The sequence below is a fragment of the Triturus cristatus genome, chromosome 2_2 (assembly GCF_964204655.1).
Source record: "Triturus cristatus chromosome 2_2, aTriCri1.1, whole genome shotgun sequence".
In the NCBI taxonomy this organism is placed as follows: domain Eukaryota; kingdom Metazoa; phylum Chordata; class Amphibia; order Caudata; family Salamandridae; genus Triturus; species Triturus cristatus.
This window is the reverse complement of record NC_140582.1, coordinates 965,464,420-965,489,845: the sequence shown is the minus strand read 5'-3', so window position 1 is coordinate 965,489,845 and position 25,426 is coordinate 965,464,420.

The following is a 25,426-nucleotide window of genomic DNA, read 5'->3' as shown; positions in this document are numbered from 1 at the left end:
TAGAGCGTGTGATGGGGAAAACAAAAAGAGCATACACTCATTCCTGCATTACAGATATGTCAGGCATCCAATAGTATCCATCCATGCACCCATATCTACAGAGCTATGGCCTGGCGGATCGGGCCGTGCCTGGCAAAAGGTGGTGTGATCTACCCCGATCAACATCCAGCATTGCATTGAATTTCCCTCCCAGGATCCAAGGATACATTGTCCAATCAGCGAGGACAGGTGTGCGAGGAAGACATCCTGTTCTGTGTTTGGGTCATATATATATATATATATCTATAAACGGGGCTATTGGACATCCCTGTATGGGTCTACATGCCCCAATAGGGGTCAACCGCAATTGCGGTAAATGTTATGTGTCCCACATATGTCCTAATACCCCTTTTTGTCTCACTTGTAACAATGCACTTCATCTCCCACACACCCCATACCTAGCACTTATTAAAGGCCACTTCCTGTATCCCACACGGACCATACTACCACAGAAACTTTGCCCACAGGAAATTGAAAGGAAAGGAAATGACAATATCATCGCAATTGCGCAATTGTGCTATATTATGTTGTGGCTTACTGGGGATTCCAATTGGCTTTCTCCGGATATATGAGAACAGTATCAACAGTAATTTTTTCAGGTTACCCCACACACAAAAAACGGCAAATGAAACAAGCTGAGTATGCTTTGAATTTTTGTAACTTTATTGTTAATTTCTGACGCAATTATTCAACACAGTGGGCAGATTAATTGAATGCAACCTCGTTGCAATTATTTTATTCTGTGGATCTATATGGACTACCAATGAAATTACATATGATCCTTTACTATAAGGAATGTAACATTTCGTCTATTTTTCCATGTTAACGTATAAAGTCACGACTATGGATTGTTATTCACTATCGCACCATTTTATGATTTTCGACACGATGTCTATTACTATTGACCTGTTAACTGAATTTAGGATGATGGATTTTGTCTAAATTCACGCAAGTTATATATGCTATGCGAAATAATAGCAGTATTTCTTTTATGTTCATCAACCCTCTGCATGTATTTCTACGGTTGTTGGAATACAGGAAGTTACTTGACAAAGGCTAACGCCGAAACGCGTCGTCCTGGATTAAGCTAGCGCACAAATAAAGTTCGTTTGTGCCGTTTCCTGGTGTGCTGTCTCTTCTCTCTTTGGATTTACGCTTGGAGGAAAGAACCGTAACGATATATATATATATATATATATATATATATATATATTCACTGAAAAAACCATAGGTTTCACACACGTTATAGTTAGGAATTAGCATTTAAAAAACCTTGCAAATTTATTGAAAAAACCATAGGTTTCACACATGTTATCAGTGATGTCATTTGAGATGTCATCAGTGATGTCATGAGTGATGTCACTGACCATGTCATGAGTGATGTAATATGTGACGTCATAAGCAGTGGATTGCGGGCGCGCGAGTTATAGTTAGCTGAACTAACTATAACGGGGGAATTTCATTGTTTTTTTACGAGTGAAATGTCCAGCTAACTATAACATGTGTGAAACCTATGGTTTTTTCAGTGAATTTGCAAGGTTTTTTAAATGCTAATTCCTAACTATAACGTGTGTGAAACCTATGGTTTTTTCAGTGAATTTGCAAGGTTTTTTAAATGCTAATTCCTAACTATAACGTGTGTGACACCTATGGTTTTTTCAGTGAATTTCAAAAGTTTTTTAAATGCTAATTTTTTTTTTTTTAATATATATTTTTTATATATTTCTTTTTCAAAAATTTCCCTATGTATACATTTATAAATTACCTGTTTCCTTTAATTTTGTGTGGGTCATTTTTTTTTTACTTTGAATTTGGATAAAGTTGAACAGCATAGTTAATATCTTCTATTAACTTATGTCCACTTTATTATTTTTTTTCTATAAATTCCTAGGGTGCGTGCTCAGAGCGCGCACCTAGTACGTTTGCGTACGTTTTTCATGTATGCAGGCGTACGTTATCTACGTACGCATACATACGTTTTAGTGCGCGCTCGCAGCGCGCACCTAGTACGCATGCGTAGGTTTTTTGTGTATGCATGCGTACGTTATATACGTACGCATACGTACGTTTTAGTATGCGCTCGCAGCGCGCACCCGGTACGCATGCGTACGTACGTATGCGTGCGTCGTACGTGCTCCACGCGCTACACTCGCGTATACGCATAGAGTACGCGCGCTGACGTTCGCGCATGCGCGCTTGCTGCGTATGCGCGTTACGTACGCGCATAATACTTATGCGCATGCGCGCATACGCGTTTGCGCATGCGTAATTGCACGGTGCGCGCTCTGAGCTTGCTCCGTGCGCGCACCTCGGGTTATGTGAATAATAAAACAACACTTTTAATTGGTTTTCATTACTTTCAGTTTCATATTGTTTCAACACCACACCCAATCCCCTCATGGCAAGTCATGTGATCAAGAAACATCACTTTTCATTGGTTCAAAGTACTTTCTGTTCCACATTCTTCCAAAACCACACCCACTCCCCTCATTATTAGTTCTGATTCCCTTGGAGAAGGAGCTACTCTGTTTTTGTGAGACAATGGCAGAGCACCAGCCACCTTCTGAGAGTGAGCAGGACACTCTTGAGAGACAGAGGCAGAGGAAGCAGAAAGACTCCTTTATATGGCAGTTTTTCACTTTTCCTGAGGGACAAAAGAAGGTGAATGCACCAAAGGTCACCTGCACACTGTGTCAGCGCACCTTGTCACGTGGGAATGCTAATAAGAAGTACTCTTTTAGTATTCACACTATGATGAGGCACGTTGAGGCAATGCATCCTGTGACTTTTCGTCAAGCTTCTGGAGCAAACCCTCCACCTGCTCAGCCGACGACATCTGCAGCAGCTCAGCCGAGCACATCTTCGGCAGCTCAGGCAAGCACTTCTTCTGCAATGGTGCCTTCACCTTCCAACACACCTCTGGATATTCGTCCTTGTTTTGGGAGGATGAGTACACGGTGCATGGATTGTGGTACTCTTATTACTATGGGTGAGAGCAGTATTGATCTCATTCAGAGGAAATTTGAGGAGCACCCTTGCACTAGGCCATAGTTTTGTTATTTTTTTTCCGTTTTTCTCTTCCTCTGTCCCTACATTAACTCAAGGGCTCTTTTTAGAGCCACCTAAAATCAAAACACAAAAACTTGTTTTTTGAATCTATTTGCCTTTTTTTTTTTTTCGGGTGCTCGCATTTAAACAAAAAAAAAATCATTTTTCTCACCTTTAGTAAACCTTCAGGGACTCCCTGACAAAGAGAGGGGAGTGGCAAAGTAATTAAAAAAGAGATGGTGTACATTTCACACATGAAGGGAAGAGAGTCTTCCTATTAAACTTTAAACTCTGCATCAGTACTTACCTATAGGTACCCTAAACCTATCAAAAAAGATAATAGCTCATTTTAGTGCTGCATTTGAATTGGCTGTATTTACAAGGAGAGGAAAAGACACACAGTGGCTTATCCTCTCCTTGTAAATATGGAAAAGCACCCTGCGCCACTAGTACGTCAAGAAAAGTGACGTAGTGGTGGTGCAGGTGGCTTGTAAATGTGCCCCAGAGATGTTAAGGAAATTAAGGGTAAAACAGACAAACCGAGAGTGACAGATACAGAGACAGAGAACAACTGAGAAGGAGTAAGGCAGTTAAAAAGACTAAGACATATGGATACAGAGAAAGAAACATGGATGAAAAATTAGTGATGGAGGTAGTAAAGGTAGGGGAGTAGTAGAGAAGGAGTGAGGGAGTTACAAAAGAGTAGTAAAGCAGGAAGAGAGAGTGAGAAGAGAAATGAGAAAAGCAGAGTAAGGAGAGGTGAAGAAAAGGAAGCATGAAACGAAAGCAGTGACACATACAGATATGTTAAACTTACCTGACCATCAAAGTAAATTATTTAGAAATAAATGTTTTTATTTAATTGCAAGGAAACTGAATTACATCTTCTACATTTTCTTTCTAGTTCTGAAAAAAAGAAAAAAGTATTAATCTTCAACAATACACTTTATTAAACAGTACATGTTTTTTCATATTTAGCAAAGCAATTTTTTGCCCTTTTTTTGCTGTTTTCAGAATGTTTTGATTTTCACTGAAAATAGTGAAATCAATTGTATTTATCATTTAACAGCGGGCAAAAAAAAAACAATCTGAAAGATTGTTTAAAAAAGCCCCAAATGTATCCTCACTAAAACATACCTTAATAGAAATGTCAAAAATACCTTTTAAGAAAAATAACAATTTACAAGAAATAACGTCTGTAAACCTTGTTGCAAAAGAACATTTTCCAAAATAATATCTGTCAAAGAAGTCCACAATTGTTTGTTTTACCTTTCCTTGAGGCCAAATGGTAAGTTTAAAATCCCTTTTGAGTGAAATATTCAATTTTAATCCTTTTAAATTTTAATAATGCTTTCTTCCGATGCTGATTTTAGTATTTAAAATTTGGGTTTCAGAAAAATTAAGTAACAATTGGGTAAATCATAAGGCAAACGTTGCTTGAAAATCAATTGAGAATCATTACACAGTGTCCATCCTTTTTCACATTTAAGATAAACTGTGTAATGACCAGAAGTTATAGAAGGACCATCATGAAAAATTATTGCAACTGCTACAAAAGTTTTTCCAGATATAGATAATTGGTTGCCAACAAACTTCTTTAGTAAAGTTTCCAATTTTGTTCCATCAGCTCTACAACGTTGTACCATTAAAATTACATACTGTCCATATTTCTTTAAAAATAACGTTGACAACATTTCAGATTTACATTTAGAACATTCCATGTTGTGATTAGCATCTTTAACTAATTTACTAAAAGTCACTGTTTTACTTTCTGGTAATGGTAAATATATGAACCTTTCAGAATCTACATTACTACTGCTTGTGTTCATACAGTTATCACAAAAATGTTCCCATGTATAAGAGACGCCAAATACATTTTCTACTTCTACTCCTTCATCTTCCAGTACTATCAGGATATACATCAAGAATTCCTGTGCATCTTGCTGGACATTTTGTGTAAACTGTGTACATCCAGAACATACATCTAAAAGATTTCTAACATCAGAAGCACTTTCTATTTTATTTTTATCATTACTCAGCTTCTCATAAAGGAGACTCAGCAAAGAACAGAATCTTTTTTCATGATTTTGTATTATCTGCTCTTGCAAAGTTTCAAGATAAAATACAACATTCAGCACTACATTTGCGTAGCAGTTGACACCAGACCTATTTTCAAAATGACAACCAACAACCTCTTCCACACTGTCCTTTTTCTTTTTGCTTGCAGTCACATCACTATCTTTTTGTTTTCTCTTCTGTACATCCTCATTACAGATATTCTCAAATCCAAGACAGTTAAATTTCTCCTAAATCACAAAATGTAAAACACAACTTTAAAACAAGAATGACAATTCTATTATTTATATCAAAATACACCACATACTTCCCCTCTCAAACTCATAACTCACCTTTAAAATTAATTAGTTGAGAAAGAAATGTGGCACTCAAACAGCAGATTATCAGAGCCAGAATCTCAGAGCTGTACACCTCTCCTCTCTCCACAACCAGTAAATGGCAATTTTTCCCTCTCTTTTTTCCCACATATACATGTTAATGTAAAATCACAGTCCTTCCCACATTTTTTCAAATGGAATCACACATTTCTATTGGTTGCAACTTTCAACCCCTTTCCAAATCATCCCTTCCCCCAACATGACTTCTGCCTGATACCATAGCAACAGGTCATGGAACACTGGTGTGAGCAGAGAGGTCAGAAGTTCAGCACACAATGTTTCTAATCCTTAGAGCAAGACTGCTTGACTTTTCAAACCTAACAGCAAATCCAAAGTAATGTTCAGTGGGAACACATTTTTCTGTACCAATCCAAAACATGCTTTTAAAAATGTAAACATACAGCCTAGTTTTAACTATAACATGGTTTGAATCAGCCAATGAGTTCTTTTTATTTAAAAAAAGTATGTATGCCTCCATTTTTCAACTGTCTTTCTTTTCATATTGCCATTCTACTGAAAGACACCTCCTATGTGCATCCTGTTCTTCTTGGAAGATGTTCACAGTGTGGATTGTAGGTCATAGCTATGTCTTCTGGAGTGAAAAGTATGCTGAAAAAAGAGGTATTTTCAAAGACCTTGCTTTGCCAAATGTAGACATTAAATGGATTGGTCAGAGAGGGTTAAAGTGGCACCAATTAATGCCTTTGGTGAAAACCTTTCTACATCTCCCACAGCCTAACCTTGTTATTGTGCACTGTGGTGGTAATGACCTAGGCACTTTAACTGGGGTAGGTCTGGAAATGCTTATTAAGGACACCTTTCTGCAATTGATGTCACTTTTTCCACAAACTGCCTTTGTATATTCTAATATATGCCAAAGGCAAAAGTGGAACTGGTCCAACCAATTTTGTCCACAAATTGACAAAGCAAGAAAGCACGTCAATAAGTCTGTTTCTGCTTTCCTCAGAGACTATGGTATGGGTTCTATATACCACAACAACTTGCGTTACAACATGCAAGACATTTATAGAGGAGATGGTGTACATTTCAATTATGAAGGGAACAGAGTCTTCCTCTTGAACTTTAGACTCTGCATCGGTACTTACTTGTAGGTACCGAAAAACACTCAATAAACACAAGGGCTCTTTTTAGAGCCATCTAATATCTAAACACTTAAACGTGATTTTTATTTCTATTTTTTTAAATGTTTTTTTTCGGGTGCGCGCAGAGTGCACGCACCTCGCGATGTTTTTAAAAAAAATTTAAATCTTTTTTTTCCCCTTCGTGCTCCTACTGTGACCCCCTGACAATGGCTAGGGGGTCAAGAACTCCCTACCCTGCCCCCTATTCACGGTCTCCACCTTTCCTTTTCAGTGCGACAGACAAAATGGCGGCCGACACTTCCTGGTTTCGACCGATTCAAATGTTTACTGACATCTAACAACCAATCAGAATTACACAGTGCGCGCACCCTGCGCGCGTATAGATATTGATATGCTTTTAAATGCTATTTTCTCAGGAAATACTGAACAGATTTACACCAGACCTGCGAAAGGCACTTCCTTGACCTTATGGCTACCTCTCTGCCAAATTTCAAGTAATTCTGTTCAGCCGTTCGGGCTGTAGCTGTGTCTAAAGGTCCTATGGGAAAATGCATGGGGAAAACGCGTTCTGGGACCCCCCTTTTTTCTCGGCCCCTACTTGACGAATCACCCCGAGACTTTCAGGGTAGGAGCTGAACGGAGTGCCCCATTAGTTTTGAAAATTTCGCGAGGATTCGTCAACCGGCGCAAAAGTTATTCAAAATAGAATTTTCAGATTTCCTATGGAAACACGATCCTAACTATAACTATCTACTGGCGACCGCCAGTAGATAGTTATAGTTAGGATCGTGTTTCCATAGGAAATCTGAAAATTCTATTTTGAATAACTTTTGCGCCGGTTGACGAATCCTCGCGAAATTTTCAAAACTAATGGGGCGCTCCGTTCAGCTCCTACCCTGAAAGTCTCGGGGTGATTCGTCAAGTAGGGGCCGAGAAAAAAGGGGGGTATCACAGGGAGTCCGTCCAGTGTATCCCGGAGTAACGTAGATCTACTGGGTGTGTCTATTCTTGTGTCGAAGGCTTCAAAAGGGACCCCAGTGCGAATCAACACAGCCGCTCGTCGTGCAAATGCAAAATAAGGGGTGTGGAACACCTTCCCTCTCCATTTTCTAAGCAATTTGTGGGCTTCATAAGTGGTGAGCTGTGTTTCCTGAAAACACATTATGTGCACCTGTTGACAACAAAGCTAGGCAAGTATTCTATGGCGTTTTTGTATGGAGCCCATCCCTCGGACATTCCAGGTGAGTATATTATATTGACAGACATGACAACTTAACATTTGAGAGTTTTGACGAATACAGTCCCCAGCTAGGCCCGCAAGTACAGAGGGTTCGCCCTTCTGTATACGAAGTACTAGAAGGAAGTTGGCACGGAAACTGCAAATACAAAGACAAAGTTTATTAACCTTCAAAGGTGGTCCTACAATCTACACAACACTCTACAGTATTGCACAGAGTAGCACAAAGAACTTGTGCACATGGTCCCCTTTTATACACAATAGGGGGGGCTCATAAGTAGGCGGATACAACATGAAGCAAGGTTTATGGCCTTATATGGACATGTTCAGTACATGATCAATACATGGGTGGAGTTAACAGTTCTTGCGACCCACGAAAACACATTCGAGCAAAGCCTAATTAGTGACAGATGTGGTCAGTTCTGGACATGCACCAAATGCACAAAGGGGTTATTCATAGACTGTTGCTAGGCAGATCTCGGGATTGACCAATGAAGAGGTAAGACTCTTCTTGTACAGAGCACGTGGCTTCGTGGCCATACAAGATGGCGGACGGCTAAGCAAAATGGGCTCTGAACACTAGTCAATATAAAGCAGGAAACGTAACTCAGACATGAAGAGCACATGTCTTCAGTAAATGCTTAATCATATCGCTGTTTCATTTACAACAGACGACCCTTTCAGCATTTGCTGAAGACATTCGGCTTGCTAGGATAATCAAGATAATCATCATTTATATCTATTCTCATCATCTCAGTTATTTCTTTGTTTATGCTCTTTCGATAGCTGGCATCGGCAACAGCTTTCTTATTGGGGATACAGAATGAAACACATAGAGAACATATCATAGGACCACATTGAATACACATACAACATGTGAACAAAATTGCTACAATAATACATAGACCAGTAAGAACTTTCCATCCCCATGCAGTAATTAAGGTCCAAAACCATCCAGAAAAGGTCCAAGTGCCGTTTTCTGTATGAATGTCAGCAGCAATTTTATGTAATTTATTAATAGCTTGATAAACAGATGGTGTGTGATCAGGGATGAACACACAACAACTACTTCCTATAATTCTACATGCTCCACCCCTATCTGCTAGCATAACATCTAATACCATACGGTTCTGTAATGTAACAATTCTAGTGATCTGCAATTCTTCCGTAATGTTCCCGAGAGCAGCAGCAGTTTGATTCGTCACAGCCTCTACAACCCTAGTTAGTCGTCGAACCTTCCTACTATTCAGGGCAGCTCCAACAAAGAAAAATAGTCCTAGATTAAAATCAATATACTGTTGCAAACTGGTATCCATCTGGTCAACGTCATCAACAGATAGAGTGCGTTTATACCTATTTACGGTTACGTTGTTTAATAACTTCAAATCTTTATGATAAGACGCAGGTGCTAAGAATACAGGGGGTAATAAGAATGCCACATAGAATACCCCGGACCATCTGGCGGGCAAACGATAATAACCTTTATTACCACACACAAAATAGGTATTGTGGGAGGCCAGAAAGGTACTGTTATTTAATCCGTCTATATTTAGTACAACAATGCAATCACTGACACCAACAGGAATATGACCAACGCTTTGGATACACATGTCCGCTTGGGCTTGTGCCACTGAAATTACAAATTTCTCGTTTCCATGAGTCTCTCTAGTATTCGTAAAGATGTAGGGAATTGATTCATTGTCTGGTCGATATTCTTCCCACTCCCATATTGTCCCATTGGCTTGTGGATAGCCTTCTTTATCCTGATGGCACTCTTTATTAAGTCTGAAAAGTAACCGTCCCACTGTAGGTTTTCGTGTGGCAAAAAGCAAAGTGTACCATGCTCTACAAGAGCCGTTATGTGAGAAAGGGAGAGGTATAAATGGTGTTCCCCCTTTCTTCTGATGGGCTGGCATCATACCACATATCCAACAGTTTGTAGCATTTGTAGCAACGTGGGTATGATGCAGCATCTGGATGAAAGTATTATTCAGATAGGACTGGCGATGCTTCAATTCTTGGTATGGAAGGGTGTAGAAGTAGTGCTCCTCAGGCACTGGGGTAGACACAACAAGCAACTCACGGGCAGGAATCACATCCTCAACAAACCACGTGGTTATGGCTGCAATTGCCATAGCAACAATGAAACCTATCGCACAAAAACTTTTCTTCTTCTCCATTTTCAAACAAATGTCAATATCTTCCTGAAACTAAAGGGTTGTCAGAACTCTTCCACCTAGGCAGCGGTTGATTTCTTCACCATCGGGCCAAGACGGGTGTCACTACACTAATGCAGGGCTGATCCCCCCCCTTGCCTCATTGGCTCTCCATTTCACTAACCCAGGGGCTGCTCTGACAACGTATTTTGATACTCAAAAATTCACTTCCACCGTCTGAGGTGATATCTTCTTACTCCAGGGGTTGCTTGGTCCGGGAAGAGCTCCTCAGTATCGTCCGGGTCCACAGCACGGCCTTTCTTCGCAGTCAGGATTTCTCGATGGTCGGTCAATACAGCAGGCTCCACCAATCCGGGTGGCACTCTACGACAATGTATAGAGTGGATCCAATTTTTACGGTTGGAGACCCGGACAGCCGTTCTCGTTGCAAGCAAGACCTGTTCAGGACCGCACCACCTCGGCTCTAGGCTGCTCGTCCTTTCAAACGATTTCACCAAGACGAAATCTCCGGGCCGGAGATCGTGGCCTTCACCTGTGGACCGGTCGGGGAGCGCTTCTCGAACCTGTTGATGAATAGAGACCAACTTATCGGTTAACTGTGCCAGATAATCACTCATCATTACACAAAGTACATCATACACTGACTTTGGTTTCGGTGGGCCCCAAATGTTCATCGGACGTCCAAACACGATCTCATATGGCGTGAGACCGGTTCGAGAATGCGGTACTGATCTGATTGACAATAATGCCAAAGGTAAAGCATCCGGCCAAGTCAGAGGAGTGGAAGCTTGTATTTTCGCTATCTTAAGCTTCAGAGTGCCGTTATACTTCTCAACCAATCCCGCAGACTGAGGGTGAAACACTGCGTGGAATTTTTGTGTAATTCCCAATCCTTTCAGGACATACTTGATAACGTCCGCTATAAAATGAGGTCCGTTATCACTCCACAACAATCTACAAACACCATATCGAGGGAAGAATTCCTTCAATAACACCTTGGCTGTAGTAATTGCAGTATTGTCTTTCGTAGGGTATGCCTCAATCCATTTGCTGAAGGCGCAAACCACTACTAGGACATACTTCAGATTATTACAGCGTTCAAGCTGAATATAATCCATTTGCAAAACTTCAAAAGGTGCAGTGGGTGTTGCAAATCCTCCTGCTGGAGTTCGTGTCCCTTTTCCTGGATTGTACTTTAGGCAAATCATACAAGTCTGCACCACTCTCTTTGCCGTGCTAGCAATCTCTGGATGCTCCCAAACTTGTGTGAGCAATTTTACAATTGCGGAAGCTCCAACATGAGCTAGCCCATGTGCCATCTGAACCATAGGTTGTACAAAAGCTATGGGTAACTTCCATTTATCCATCTGCTTATTTCTCCAACAACCTTCATCGTCCAATTCTCCGTCAATAGACCATTGCTCCCGTTCTTTATCGGAAGCTGTCCTCTGTATCTCTAACACTTCTCTCCTAGCATCATGCCATCTTTCTGCCTGCGACTTCACAACATACATTGCAGTGGAGTCAGGCTGCATCGCAGTGTCTCGTGCTACTCGATCTGCCAAAGCATTCCCTTCTCCCACTTTATCTATCACCTTTTTATGTGCATTGCATTTAACTATGGCAATCTTCTTTGGATATGTTAATGCAGTCAAGAGGTTGTGAACTAACTCTCCGTTCATTATCTGCGCTCCATGTGACGTGAGAAACCCTCTCTCCTTCCAGAGCAAGCCAAAGTCATGTGCTACCCCGAAGGCATAGCGGCTATCTGTATAGACATTCACACACAATCCTGCACTAAGCTCACATGCTCATTTTAATGCTATCAGTTCCGCTGCTTGAGCTGATTTCTGCGGTATGCGTGCTGTCTCCACTACTGTTCGTAGCGTGGTGATTGCATACGCCACTGAAGTCGTACCATCTGGTAGCTTCAGGCACGACCCATCCACCCACAATTCTCCATCTACATCTGTACAGGGCGTATCCTGGAGATCAATACGACCCTTTGTCTGTTCCTCAGTTACAAAGATGCAATCATGTGTTTCTTGTGCCTCAGGCTGAGTCTCTGGAAATGGCAACAATGTGGCTGGGTTTAGTGTTGCGCATCTCTTCAATGTAATATGAGGAGCCAACAACGTCAGCTCATATCCTGTTAGATGAGCACTAGTTAAGTGCTGCGTCTTTGTCTGATTCAGCAGAGCATCAACAGCATGGGGGACCAACACCAATAGCTTATGGGATAACACAATTCCTTCGCTTTGGCGTATCGACACAGCTGTCGCCGCAACCGAGCGAAAACAACGAGGCAGCGCTCGGGCAACAGGATCAAGTACTGCCGAGAAATATGCACAAGGGCACTGCTTGTCGCCATGCATCTGTACTAAAACTGATAGCGCACATCCATCTCTTACATGTACATACAATGTAAAGGGCTTGGTATAATCAGGGGTGCCTAACACTGGTGCTGAACATAGGGCTTGTCGTAATTGTTGAAAAGCATTTCCGCACTCGTCTGACCAGGGAAGGGGAGTTGGAGTTTCTTTCGTCAAAAGTGCCAACAGTGGTTTAACGATGTGTGAAAAACCCAATATCCAATGTCTACAAAAAGAAGTGAGTCCCAAAAATGCACGCACGTCCTTCTGTGTGGAAGGTACCGGCGTGTCCAAAATTGCTTGAATGCGAACTAATGTGAGTGCACGCCCCTCCTTAGACAAAAGGTGACCTAGGTAGGTTACCTTTGGTCTACAGAATTGTAATTTTTTCTTCGATACCTTGTGATTGTGCAATGCCAAAAAGGAGAGCAAAGATAACGTGCACTTCTCACATTGCTCAGGAGTATCGGCCGCCAACAAGATGTCATCGACATATTGTATGAGGGCCACCCCTTCAGGTAAAACAAAGGAATCCAACTGTCTTTTCAATGCTTGACTGTAAATGCTAGGACTTTCTGTGTAGCCTTGAGGAACTCTACAAAATCGATAGGAACGATTATTCAAAGTGAAGCCGAAAAGGTATCAGCTATCAGGATGAATAGGAATCGAAAAGAAAGCATTTTTCAAATCAATAACAGAGAACGTGGTTGCCGTTGTCGGGACCAAAGTAAGCAATGTCGTGATTTCAGAAACCACTGGGTATTGAGGTATCACTATCTTATTCACCTCCCTCAAATCAATAATAAAACGATAAATCCTAGTATCAGTGTCTTTTTTCAAAATCGGAAGGATAGGACTATTGCAGACATTATATGGAACTTCCTCCACTACCCCCACTTTAATGAGATCCTGCACTATCTGCGTGAGTGCCTCCTCCCCCTCCTGCGAAATACGATATTGAGGTAGGCGTGGTAACACAGCTCCCTCCTTTACCCTAATGTGTACCGGGGGGATAACCATCTGTCCCACGTCAGTATCCGAGGTGGCCCACAGAGTGCGGGGTAGAGAAGCCAATGCGGTATCCTCTGCAACCACACACATCCTTCCTGTCCTTGGATGGTTATCGTTTAAAATCACACGCACTCCTTCAGGGGAGCAACGTATTGTGGCTCTGAAATGTTTGAGCATATCCAGACCCACAATGTTATCAGGCGTGTTCGGGGAAAGCAAAAACGGACAGGGTGTAGAAAACGTATTAACATGAAATAAAAGGGGTTGTGATAATGGGCTAAGTGAAGGTGTACCATCGAACCCTATCGATGTAACCGTTAAGCCAGACAGGGGAGTGCTATAATCTATTGTAGTTGTTTGTACATCTTCCTCATTGCTGTCCTGTTCCTTGCTGCTCAGCCATGAGTGATGTCACTTGGAATGTTGAGTGTGTGGGACTGGAGGAGTTGGCAGTTGGAGGAGATGGGCTGAGCAGCAGGGAGGCTGCTCCTGGTGGGGCTTTACTGGGGCCTAGCTGAGGCCTTACATGAGATCTACATGGACTTTATGACTAACCAATAAACCTATAACTTCTTCTACGTAACCTGTCTACGAGACATCCTTGATTATTACACTGGCGACGATTTGGAAGGACTTACGCGTGTGCTACTTCAAAGGATAATGGTTTCTGGAGTCTAAAGGAAGGAATTACAAGGAAAAAGGATTTTCAAGGTTAAGAGAAATTAAAGCTGCGTTTTTTTTTGAGGAAGCTGACAATCAAGCCCCACCAGTGACCACTCCATCGGTCGCCCTGTAAGTGCCTACAGTTTATTCTGTACCGTGTTGCATGGAAACAAGTGATTCTCACACGTTAGAGTGAACTTACATGTTGAGGAGAGATGGTTGTGAATACCCTATTATTAGTCAGCTAACAGCTACTGTGGAAATTGCCGGTGGAGAGAGACTGCTGAGGTGAATGCTGACAAGAGGAAAGAGAGCGATACAAAGAAATCGGCACCACACGCAAAGAAATTAGCAGCTGCGATTGGGGGATTGGCAAATTTACGTTTGATTCTTTTGCTGAAGTGCATCGTTTGTCCTGTGAAAAAAGCTGTAATGATGTAACCTTTAACACACAAGAGGAGTTTCAGGACCAACAAGAATGTGTCACTCGCAAGTTTTCCCAGAGCCTCACAGGGGAAATGCTGTCAAGTTTCCCCAGTGACTTTAAGAAATAATATTATAAGATATTTAGACTGACATTTGGGATTAGCGCCGCAGTCTTTGTTGGAGGAGCCTTTCGTTTCTTTGGGAGGAACATCGCGTGAGGAGTTTACAAGCGTGTCATGGATACCGGCACCTTTGGACTGAGTTGTAGAGTGCAAGGGGAAGTGTTGAAGCAACAACTTATGGCTCGCTTGGTCATGGTCTAACGCCTGGGATGTGTCTTGCGTGTACTGGCGTTTGGAGAGTTGAGCAGTCCCTGATTGTTTTTTTTTTTCTCTTCTTCCCGGTTTGTGTACCGGCACAGTACACGTGTGGTGAGGCATTTTGTCAATGTAATCCGAGTTTTTGTGGTTTTTTTTGCCACACGTTTCTGTAGGCAGTTCAACCGTCACGCTGAACATTTGAAGTTTTGCACGAGCGCGAGTTTGCGCGAGTAGTGCACTCACCTGATGAGAAGCTTCGTGGCCATTCTGACGTGATGCAGAGTTTTGCTGCTTCTACAGTGCTCACAGCATCAACGTGCCGTGAGCCACCCGGTGCAGCGTGCGCTGCGTGCCGCCATTTTAGGGCTGGCGTTTTAGACCTATTTAGTTACTGCTATCTCAGCACACGTTGCCAGCCACGTTAATACACGTTTGCCAAAATGGAAATGAGCATATGCTCAACAGTTCGTCGCAGGCCTGGTTTTGTTAACAGCGCTGGTAAACTCTTCGGAGGGCCTGTGAGGTTTGGACAGACATTTTTTTAATTCGGAGCTGCATATAACATTGGCAAATTTTGGGACGCTAACCTGGCTGTGTTTACTGCTTTGGATGTTATCAGCTGAGTGGACCCTTTGGTGAGAATCTCGGGTGAGAGATCGCTCACCGGAGTATGAGATTTCTTATTTCTTTATTTTCATTACTGCAATATTGTTTTGTGGGGGTGTGAGTGAGTGCCTTTATCCTGTGAGGTTGGTGTGTGTCTCCATTCTTGTTCAAGGGTGTTGTGTCATGTTAGTGGCTGGTGAGTACCCATTGTTTTGGTAGGGTTGTGGAGCTGTGTGGAGCGATGTGTTCAATTTTGAGGTGTTTTGGGGGCTAATTGCCCGGTTTTGGATCATAGGGGGTTGTTCCCCTATTTCTCAGTTTTAGGGAGGTGTTTTTCCCCTATTACAAGATTTGATATCTTGGAGTATCATAGGGAAAGTTTTTCCCTATTACAGTGTTCGCAGAGTCTAAGGGAGGTGTTTTCCCCTATAGGGAGGTGTTTTCCCCTATTACAGTATTTGGAGTTTCATAGGGAGGTGCGTTTCCCTATTTCTATGTTCTATGTGTCTAAGGGAGGTGTTTTCCCCTATAGGGAGGTGTTTTCCCCTATTACAGTATTTGGAGTTTCATAGGGAGGTGCGTTTCCCTATTTCTATGTTCTATGTGTCTAAGGGAGGTGTTTTCCCCTATAGGGAGGTGTTTTCCCCTATTACAGTATTTGGAGTTTCATAGGGAGGTGCGTTTCCCTATTTCTATGTTCTATGTGTCTAAGGGAGGTGTTTTCCCCTATAGGGAGGTGTTTTCCCCTATTACAGTATTTGGAGTTTCATAGGGAGGTGCGTTTCCCTATTTCTATGTTCTATGTGTCTTAGGGAGGTGTTCTTTTTGGTAGTGTGTACCCATCTAATTAGTTTCCCTAGGGAGGGGGATGGGGTTCATTATTCTTTTGTTATAGTTATTTTCTTGCGACTATTTGCTGATTTGATGTATAATTATTTGCATAATGTACTTTCTTTTTATTTCTACTTTATTTAAGCAAAGGTATTTTGTGCTATCTTGATTCAATGCATTTATATCTTTTGCTTAGTTTTTCTAAGGAAGGGAGATGTGCTATAATCTATTGTAGTTGTTTGTACATCTTCCTCATTGCTGTCCTGTTCCTTGCTGCTCAGCCATGAGTGATGTCACTTGGAATGTTGAGTGTGTGGGACTGGAGGAGTTGGCAGTTGGAGGAGATGGGCTGAGCAGCAGGGAGGCTGCTCCTGGTGGGGCTTTACTGGGGCCTAGCTGAGGCCTTACATGAGATCTACATGGACTTTATGACTAACCAATAAACCTATAACTTCTTCTACGTAACCTGTCTACGAGACATCCTTGATTATTACAGGGAGCCCTCGGAACCAATTGTTTGGACAAAGCGCTACGAGTAGCTCCTGTATCAACCAGAAACCTATCAGTAGTACCCAAAACATGTGCCGTAACATAAGGACCCCTCTGATCTACTGGCACTTCAACTGATTCCTCCCCCCATCCTACGCAATCCTATGCATGTTGTGAATCGGGATACCCAGGGCGTTCATAATCGGACATTTGATACTGGTTTCGTCGATCAAACACATTAGGCTCATCACGTGGCCGTATATTAGAATCAAATCGAGCGCGATCATTTGGATGTCCTCTAGGGCCCGAAAAACCTCCTCTACCTCTCATCGGCCCCTGGCCACGCCCCTGGCGCTGTGCATGTAATACCGGACAATCCCTGGCCCAATGACCCAACTGTTTGCAGTACGCACAGTGATCCTTAGTTACATCTGGGCGACCAAAAGGGGGACCATAAAATCCTCTTCCACCTCTCTCAGCACCCCGGTGAGGCGGACCATACACTTGCGCTAACATCACCTTTGTTTTTAAATCTTTCGACTTTTTCTCTTCGTTACCCTTCGCTTCTTGTTCCAGACGCTCATAATACTGAGCCATCGTCAGGAGGGATGCCGGAGACGATGTTGTCCAAGAGCTTTCACTCGCTTTTAATCGAGCTGCTACTCCTGGCAATAAATTCGACACATATTTATCAACAAAAAGATGTCGACCCGTATCATCCGTAAGTGACTGACCGCTAAAATCATGAAATGTTTCCTCAAATAGAGTAAAGGAATCAGAAACAGATTCATCAACCTTCTGTTTACATGAGGCTAACATATTCCAATCAAACTTCTTAGGGGGGATAATCGTTTTCAACTTAGTCAAAATAGCAGCTGGGAGATCTAAAATAAGCTGAGGTGGCTTTTGGGCGGGTTTTCTTTCTCTATCCTCACCTTCTATGTCAGACCATTTCGCCTTAAAGACAGCTTGATCATCTACTTTCCGCACGGATCTCCACATATCCGGTGGTAAAATAAGCCCAACGAACAAATCTAGGTCTGTTAAGGTCATAGTACAAGAATTTAAAGCCCCCTCAACTTCCTCATAAAAGGCGGCAGGATTCTTTCGGGGATCGGGTAGTGCTTTCTTCAATGCCATAACATCAGCCCTATGCCAAGGAGTATAAACCCAATTATACACAAAATATCCTCTAGCATCGGGGGAAGACATATCCGAACTAGTTCCTGCTCCCTTTGGATGAACGTACAGAGGCGCTGCCTCTCGCATCGGTTTAGCATGCACTAGTTCAATCTTATCTGAATGAACGGTAGACGACTGCTTTCTGCCTGCATTTGAATTCGATCGCTCCTCCTCCTCTTTCTTTTGGCGCGCTTTCTCTTTGAGTTCAAACATCTCGTCCCGTAACGCAAACAGCCGTCGAACCGCATCGGGTACCTTAGAGGAATAAAGGACACCGTTACGTAATGCTTTAGAATTTAAAACTATATCATCAGGCTCAAAAACATCGGAATATTTCCGAAAAGCAGTAACCACTTCATCAGAAAAAACTTCAGCAAAGTATAACTTTTCCCTATCCTGCCATCCTTCCAAAGAAGGCAATAATTCAGCGAGAGATAGTTTATCTTTAAGCGCACGAAAAGAAACTTTCCGAAGCTCACCCATGCGATCAGTTGATAACATGGACCGCGTGTCTACCTTCTCCTTGAGCATTCCGTAATCCTTAACTCCAGGAGCGGACGGGCCAACATAAGGTGGCGGAGAACGATCTAATAGAGAAAAATCATCTTCAAGATTAGTAAGGACAGGATAAAGAGGCTGCCGAACAGCATATTGACCCGACATTTGCAACCTGTGCTCTTTCTCCTGTTTTTCCGCCAGTTCTTTTTCCTCACGCTGCTCCGCTTCCTGTGCTCTCACATGGTCCTTTTTCCGTTGTTCTTTGTCACTCAGCGCTTTTTCACGTTTCTCGCGCTCACGATACTTCTTTCACCCACAATCGTATACATTCAAACATGTCTTGTCTCGCACACCGCTTACATATACACTGCTCCACATACTCAATCTTATGCATATCAAACGATCCATACAAAGGCCATCGCTACTCAGGATCCTTCTTGGTATATTTCCTCCACAATGTGCTGTACATTATAGGGGAAAGACCGTGCTTCACGTACATGTCCCTATTAGGAGTCCCCTCTGGGGGAGCTGGTTCAGATTCCTCAAGACTTAACCGGTTTCCAAAACAGCAGCACCACTTACGGAGTGCGCTCAAAGCAGGCATGTTCAAGAATAGTGCAAAATATGCAATATTATCAAAAAATGGCACTTAAACGTTGCGCCGTTCAGATTCAAACCACCCCGGAGAAATATCTCCACATTACCTGCCTATATGTGTTGCAACACATATATTTTACATTACTTATTTCAAAAATATGACCGGTCATCACTAATCAAATCAAATAGCCTTGCCAACCCAGGCTTCAAAAGCTCGCAGCAAGTACCGTACAACGGTTCTTACCAATCTAGAGCGTCCAGATTCCAACTGCCAAGTTCCAAATCCGCCCAAACGGCTATTGCACGGCAAAACCGACAGAAGGGGTCTCAGTCGAGGACCGGCGCCACCCAGATGGTCAGCTCAGAAGGGAAGGAAGAAAGCCTCGGGATGCCAGGACTAAAGACGCCGCTGGCAGTGATCACATCCCCGGCAAGGTTCCACTCCTTCGTCACGACCAGTCCTTCGAGTATCCGAGTCGCCGATGAGCCCCACGTGACGGGCGCCAATTGACGAATACAGGCCCCAGCTAGGCCCGCAAGTACAGAGGGTTCGCCCTTCTGTATACGAAGTACTAGAAGGAAGTTGGCACGGAAACTGCAAATACAAAGACAAAGTTTATTAACCCTCAAAGGTGGTCCTACAATCTACGCAACACTCTACAGTATTGCACAGAGTAGCACAAAGAACTTGTGCTCATGGTCCCCTTTTATACACAATAGGGGGGGCTCATAAGTAGGCGGATACAACATGAAGCAAGGTTTATGGCCTTATATGGACATGTTCAGTACATGATCAATACATGGGTGGAGTTAACAGTTCTTGTGACCCACGAAAACTTTCGAGCAAAGCCTAATTAGTGACAGATGTGGTCAGTTCTGGACATGCACCAAACACACAAAGGGGTTATTCATAGACTGTTGCTAGGCAGATCTCGGGAGTGACCAATGAAGAGGTAAGACTCTTCTCGTGCAGAGCACGTGGCTTCGTGGCCATACAAGATGGCGGACGGCTAAGCAAAATGGGGTCTGAACACTAGTCAATATAAAGCAGGAAACGTAACTCAGACATGAAGAGCACATGTCTTCAGTAAATGCTTAATCATATCGCTGTTTCATTTACAACAGTTTGGGTAAGTGTACAGGTGCAGACAAGAAGCAGCATAATACTGATTCTTCGATTTGATAAATGTAAAGAGAAAAGAAACAGGAACAATAAAAGCCCCCAATATACGGTAGAACATCGGAGCATCATTCAACCAAAGATGTGAAACAAAACATATGAACAAAATAACCATTTGTGCAATCGCTTGCGGGGTGTGCTTTGGCATGTCAACAAACATTGTTATAGTGGACTCAAGCAGACTCGGAAGAGTTAAGAGTTTTCCTCCAAGCCTGGGAACTGGCAACCGGAAAATAACATTGAGAGCATAATGGGGAAAAATTAAGTCCACAGTACCCAATGGATTATTTTGAGTCAGGCAGGGAACAGCAAAGCGTAGGAGAGGAACAGTGCACACAACTGTTTTTTCACCACCTGAAAATAGGCCCTTTGACACTGGACAGAGATCATGTAATCCGGGACCCATGAAATTCAGGCATTATTGAGCAGGAGAAGCGCTTTTTCTTGAGCACTGCAGAGGAGGACATCCCTATAATTGAGATTCCAGGCGACGAATGGTCATGGCAGCACCCCACGGGGTGGTCATCTGGTTAGAACTCAGAGTGCTCTTTTCACAGTGAACATATCGGAGAGGCCGGAAGCTGCCAACTCCTCACTCAGACATTCTTCCACATATTGTGTAGCATTGGGGTATTCACTACCCTCTGGCATTCCAATAATCCTAATATTATTGCAGCAGGCTTGCCTCTCCCTGTCCTCCACATGTTCCTGTAAGGTGGCAACCTGTTGCTGGAGCTGCACAATGGTGGAGGTGTGTTCTGATTTCCAAGGTGCGGGGTCAGCTAAGGAGACCTTGTTAGTCTTGAATCCGTCCACCAGTTTTTTGTGGTCAACCCTGAGAAGGATAATGTATGTGGTAATTGTTCAATGACTGCTCTGAACTCACGTATTTCCTGTAAAATAATATCCAGTTTATCGGTGGGCGTGGGAGGTATGCATTCTTCTGTCAGTGCTGCAGGAGAGAAATCTGAGCAGTTCAATTGGGACCCAGTATGGTCGCAAGGATCGTTGGGTCTGCCCCTCGTACAAACCACTGCGGTAAGCACTCGGCAATTTCAGACACATGGTGACAGGAGCTTGTTATGGTCAACAATGATGAGGCCCTCCATTGTCACCCAGCCACAGCAGGGAAGGCTAAAAAATCAGCACACAGCAACAGAGAGAGGGGCCAGCGGAATGTCTGCTCAACAAGCCCATCTGGGAGACGAGGCGGCAGGGTCCCCACCAGCACCCCCAGTGTGATGACAAGGGAGAAGCTCAGAGCACCGCTATACCGGCGCAGGGTAAGTCAGAGGCCGTGCCGGTAGTTTCAAGCCTCCTTCGTCATGGGTAGGCAACAAGGCGTAGTCCCATACATGGATGGAGGCCCGGTATCGCCGTTGGCAGGGGATGGGATTGCAAAGCCCTGGTACGAGAGCTCAACAACCTTGGTGGTTGGCCATGCCCTCCTTTGTAGACCTAGAAGTCTCCAAGATGAGGTGCATAGTAATCTAAAAGGGGACATATAGAAATGTAATGCCACCATGTCCCTGCAGGGACAAGCCTCCAAAAGCTAGATTGGCTGTGGAAGGACAAAGGTTGTTTAATGAGAAAACTACTAGAGTACAGATTAAAATATGAATTGTATATCTTGGGTTTGCGGCCAGTTAGAAAAATAATTACACAAATCTTTTCAAAATCTATTAAAAGTCTAATTCAGTGCTGAAGTTGGATTGTTAATGAGCAAAGGTAACTTTTGAATTGTTTTTTTGACTGAAGCTCCTGAAGTTTAATTTATATTAGCTGTTCAGCAGCTGTCAATCAAAAGAGGGGTGGAACTGCTGCTAGAGCAGGGGCAATTGTCTGGCTGTGCAGAGATGCTTTTCTTCCCATGCCAGGAAGACCAATTGGGATGGGCCAAGGAAATATGTTAAACTCAAAGGCTCTGTCCTATCACAAGTAAATATTAGGTGACACCTGGAAAGGAGTGATCTACTGATTACCTTGTCCAGATCCAGTGGGCAAATAAGCTCTCCACATCTTGGATTTTGGGAAGAAGGTGCACTGTGAAATTGCTTGCAGTAGGGCAAACAGGAACTTTTCCAAAAGTGAGTAAGGGTGCCCATGAGAACTTTGACCCCTTTGCATATGGAAGAGCCAGGAGTCACCCAAACCCACTTGCTGGGGAAATCTACAAAGCTGGGCCCTAACCCAGACTTCATCAGAACACTTTTTGGACCTGTAGAAAAACAACAGAGGCCTGGGCCTAGTGTCTGTGACCTGTGAGGAGCACCCAAGTATTGGACCTGCTCCATTTGATCCCAGGACAAAAAAGTGGGAGTCCAAGGGTCAGGTGGTTGACTTCCTGTGAAGCGATAGGGCTAAAAAGAGCAGCAAGAGGTATTTTACCTACAATTCTCAGCTGAGTAGTGGCAACTGGAACTTGGTCTGGAATTTACTCTTTGAAGAGCCTCATAGGAGCCAATGCAATGTGACGCAGCCTCAACGTAGACCTGCACCGCTGCCTGCTCAGCTTATCACAACCACCGCTGCACAACGCATTGTTAACGCAGACCGTGCAGCCTCGACGCAAGCCGGCATTAGAGCCGTCATAGCTCACTGAAACCACCGCTGCGCAATGCATCTTCAACGGTGACCGTGGTTTTGCAGTGCCACGCTCCACAACCAGGATTTAAGGTACATTTCTCAGAGGGACTAACTACGTCCACTCTATAGCAGGCAGGCTGAACTTTTGACTTTGCCCCAGTATGGTGTGATCAGATAACCACCGTTGGTGCTTAGTGCTTTTAGGCACTAATTTTAGGTCTCGCCTGAGACAGCGCTTTAGCACTGCTCTCGTGAGAGCTTTTGTAAAAGGGGGATCTGGAAGTGCAAACTAGTGCTTTTCAGGCCTCCAAATACAGTGCATGTGCGCCGTAGGCGCACCATTTGGCAGCCTGAAAAGCACTGCCTGATCACTTTCACAGCCGCTTTGATGTCCTCAGTGAGCCGCGCGGCCACTAAGGACATCAAAGCGGCCGCAAACATGCACACCATTTGGCACCCCCTTCCTGCTTGTTTTAGTTATAAACTAAACTTTCACGTTTCCACGACGATGTGTGAGCCAATAACTTGCCAACACAATTCAATACCGCGACGCATTGCAACCTCAGTCAACAATATATCACCACAGTAACACAACACAGTGCACAAACACCATCACAAAAGGAGGCACAAGACCAAACCACACAGTCCGTAACACAAAATACCGTCACACAAAGAAAAGCACCACTATTAACAAACATTAGCATAGGCAATGGCAGGCAGGCTTACCCCATGGGTATTTGTTTTTTTTTTTGTTGCAAGCCTATGCAATTGGCACTTAAACATAGCCACCATACTTCTGTAGATTATATTTTAAATGACCAAAACATTCATGGATGCAGCTTTTTTCTTTTTAAATAGTGACAAAAATTATTCCAATCGCGCCAGGCGGGTACTCGCAAGCATGCGTGCTATTTCTCAATACACTGTCCCTTCAACTCAGGCTGTGGAAATTGTCAACTTAGAAAGATGTGAAAACTAAAACATTTTATGCACTCACTCTGCTGCTCGGCTCTTTCTTTGTGCATCGCCTGTCTTCCCCCTCCCCCCTCATAAAGTTGGTACTAAAAATAAATTTGTAGACCAGCCAGCAGGCTTTTAGTCACAGCCTTTGGTTTATGGTGCAATTAGACTGGAAATTGTCGTTTTACTGTTTTGGACATTATCTGCCACGAAACAGCAATACTAAGGGGGTAAGGCTGGTGACAGGGTTAGAGTTTAACATATTTGGCTCAAAATGGCAGAAGCTTTGGTTTTCCAGTTACTGGTATTGTATTTTACCATCTATCGTGCAGTTAATGGTGCGTTTATTTCTACTAGCCACTCTGAATTATTCGTCGGCTCTAGTCACCTGACCTGGGTGAAAGGGCTGCAAGTGCTCTTCTCCTGGGAAAGAGGCTGGACTCACTCTGAGAGCCCTGGTAATAGTAAACGAACGATCTGTGTTGTTGCTGAGGACTCCCTGCTCTGTTCTGCTTGTCTTGAGGAATGTGCTTCCTTGAGATAAGCACAAGTGTTATGGGGTCCCTTTGCTCGACCCGAAGAATTCCTTGTCTTTGCTTTTGAAGTGTAGTGGGGGGCGGGGGGTTTATGACCCCTATATCCCTTTGCTTAGCAAACTTTTTGCAGACGTGAGCTGCATCTGGTGTCGCGTTAGAAGTTCTAGAGCCCAGATATTTACTGTTTGCGATAAACAAACAAGCATTTACAATGCAATGGTCTCGGCATTGTTAAAGTTAGAGCTATTGGCATTGCTCATGACATTCTTTTTGTTTATGTTTTTGTTTTTAAAACATTTAAAGAAACTGCATTGTTATTTACGATGTCAATAGCTTAATCACTCTCAAATGCGAGACCTATTGCATTTGCACCCACACACAGAGCCACACACCCAGAGCCACCCACACAGAGCCACTCACATAGAGCAACCCACACACAAATAGAGCCACCCACAGAGCCACCTACACACACAGAGTTACCCACACACAGACAGACCCACCACGCATAGAGCCACCTACAAAAAAAGCCACCTACACTCACAGAGCCACACACACAGAGCCACCCACACACACAGACCCTCCCCCACACACACAGAGCCACCCACACACACACATAGCCACCCCCCACACACATAGCCACCCCCACACACACATAGCCACCCCCACACAGAGCCACCCCCACACACACATAGAGCCACACACTAACCTCAAAATTTAACACATATTTACTTTTTGCTGGATGAACTGGGGACGTTTTACACCTTCTATCTATCTGTAAAAGACCTTTATGAGGTCGTAAAGAGCAATTTAACGACTAGGAAGGTTCAAAAGAAAAAAAATAAGGAGCCGGGATAGCAATCAGATCCGACAGCGATTAGATTGAAGCCAATTTGAGATGGGGGTGTTAAGCGTGGTAACAGTGGCAAGGCTTCCACCCTGAAACAGGAAACTAAAAAATGCAAAGAGCGCGCACGGCACCCCTCCCCCTGCGGGGAAGCCATGTGTGTTTTAGGTTACAGCGTTATGCAAGTGTACACGGACATGCAGCAAGAGTACCTGGGTGCAAATGTTTTTGCGAGGAGTCAGGTCACCGTACTCTGCTGTTGCAATTA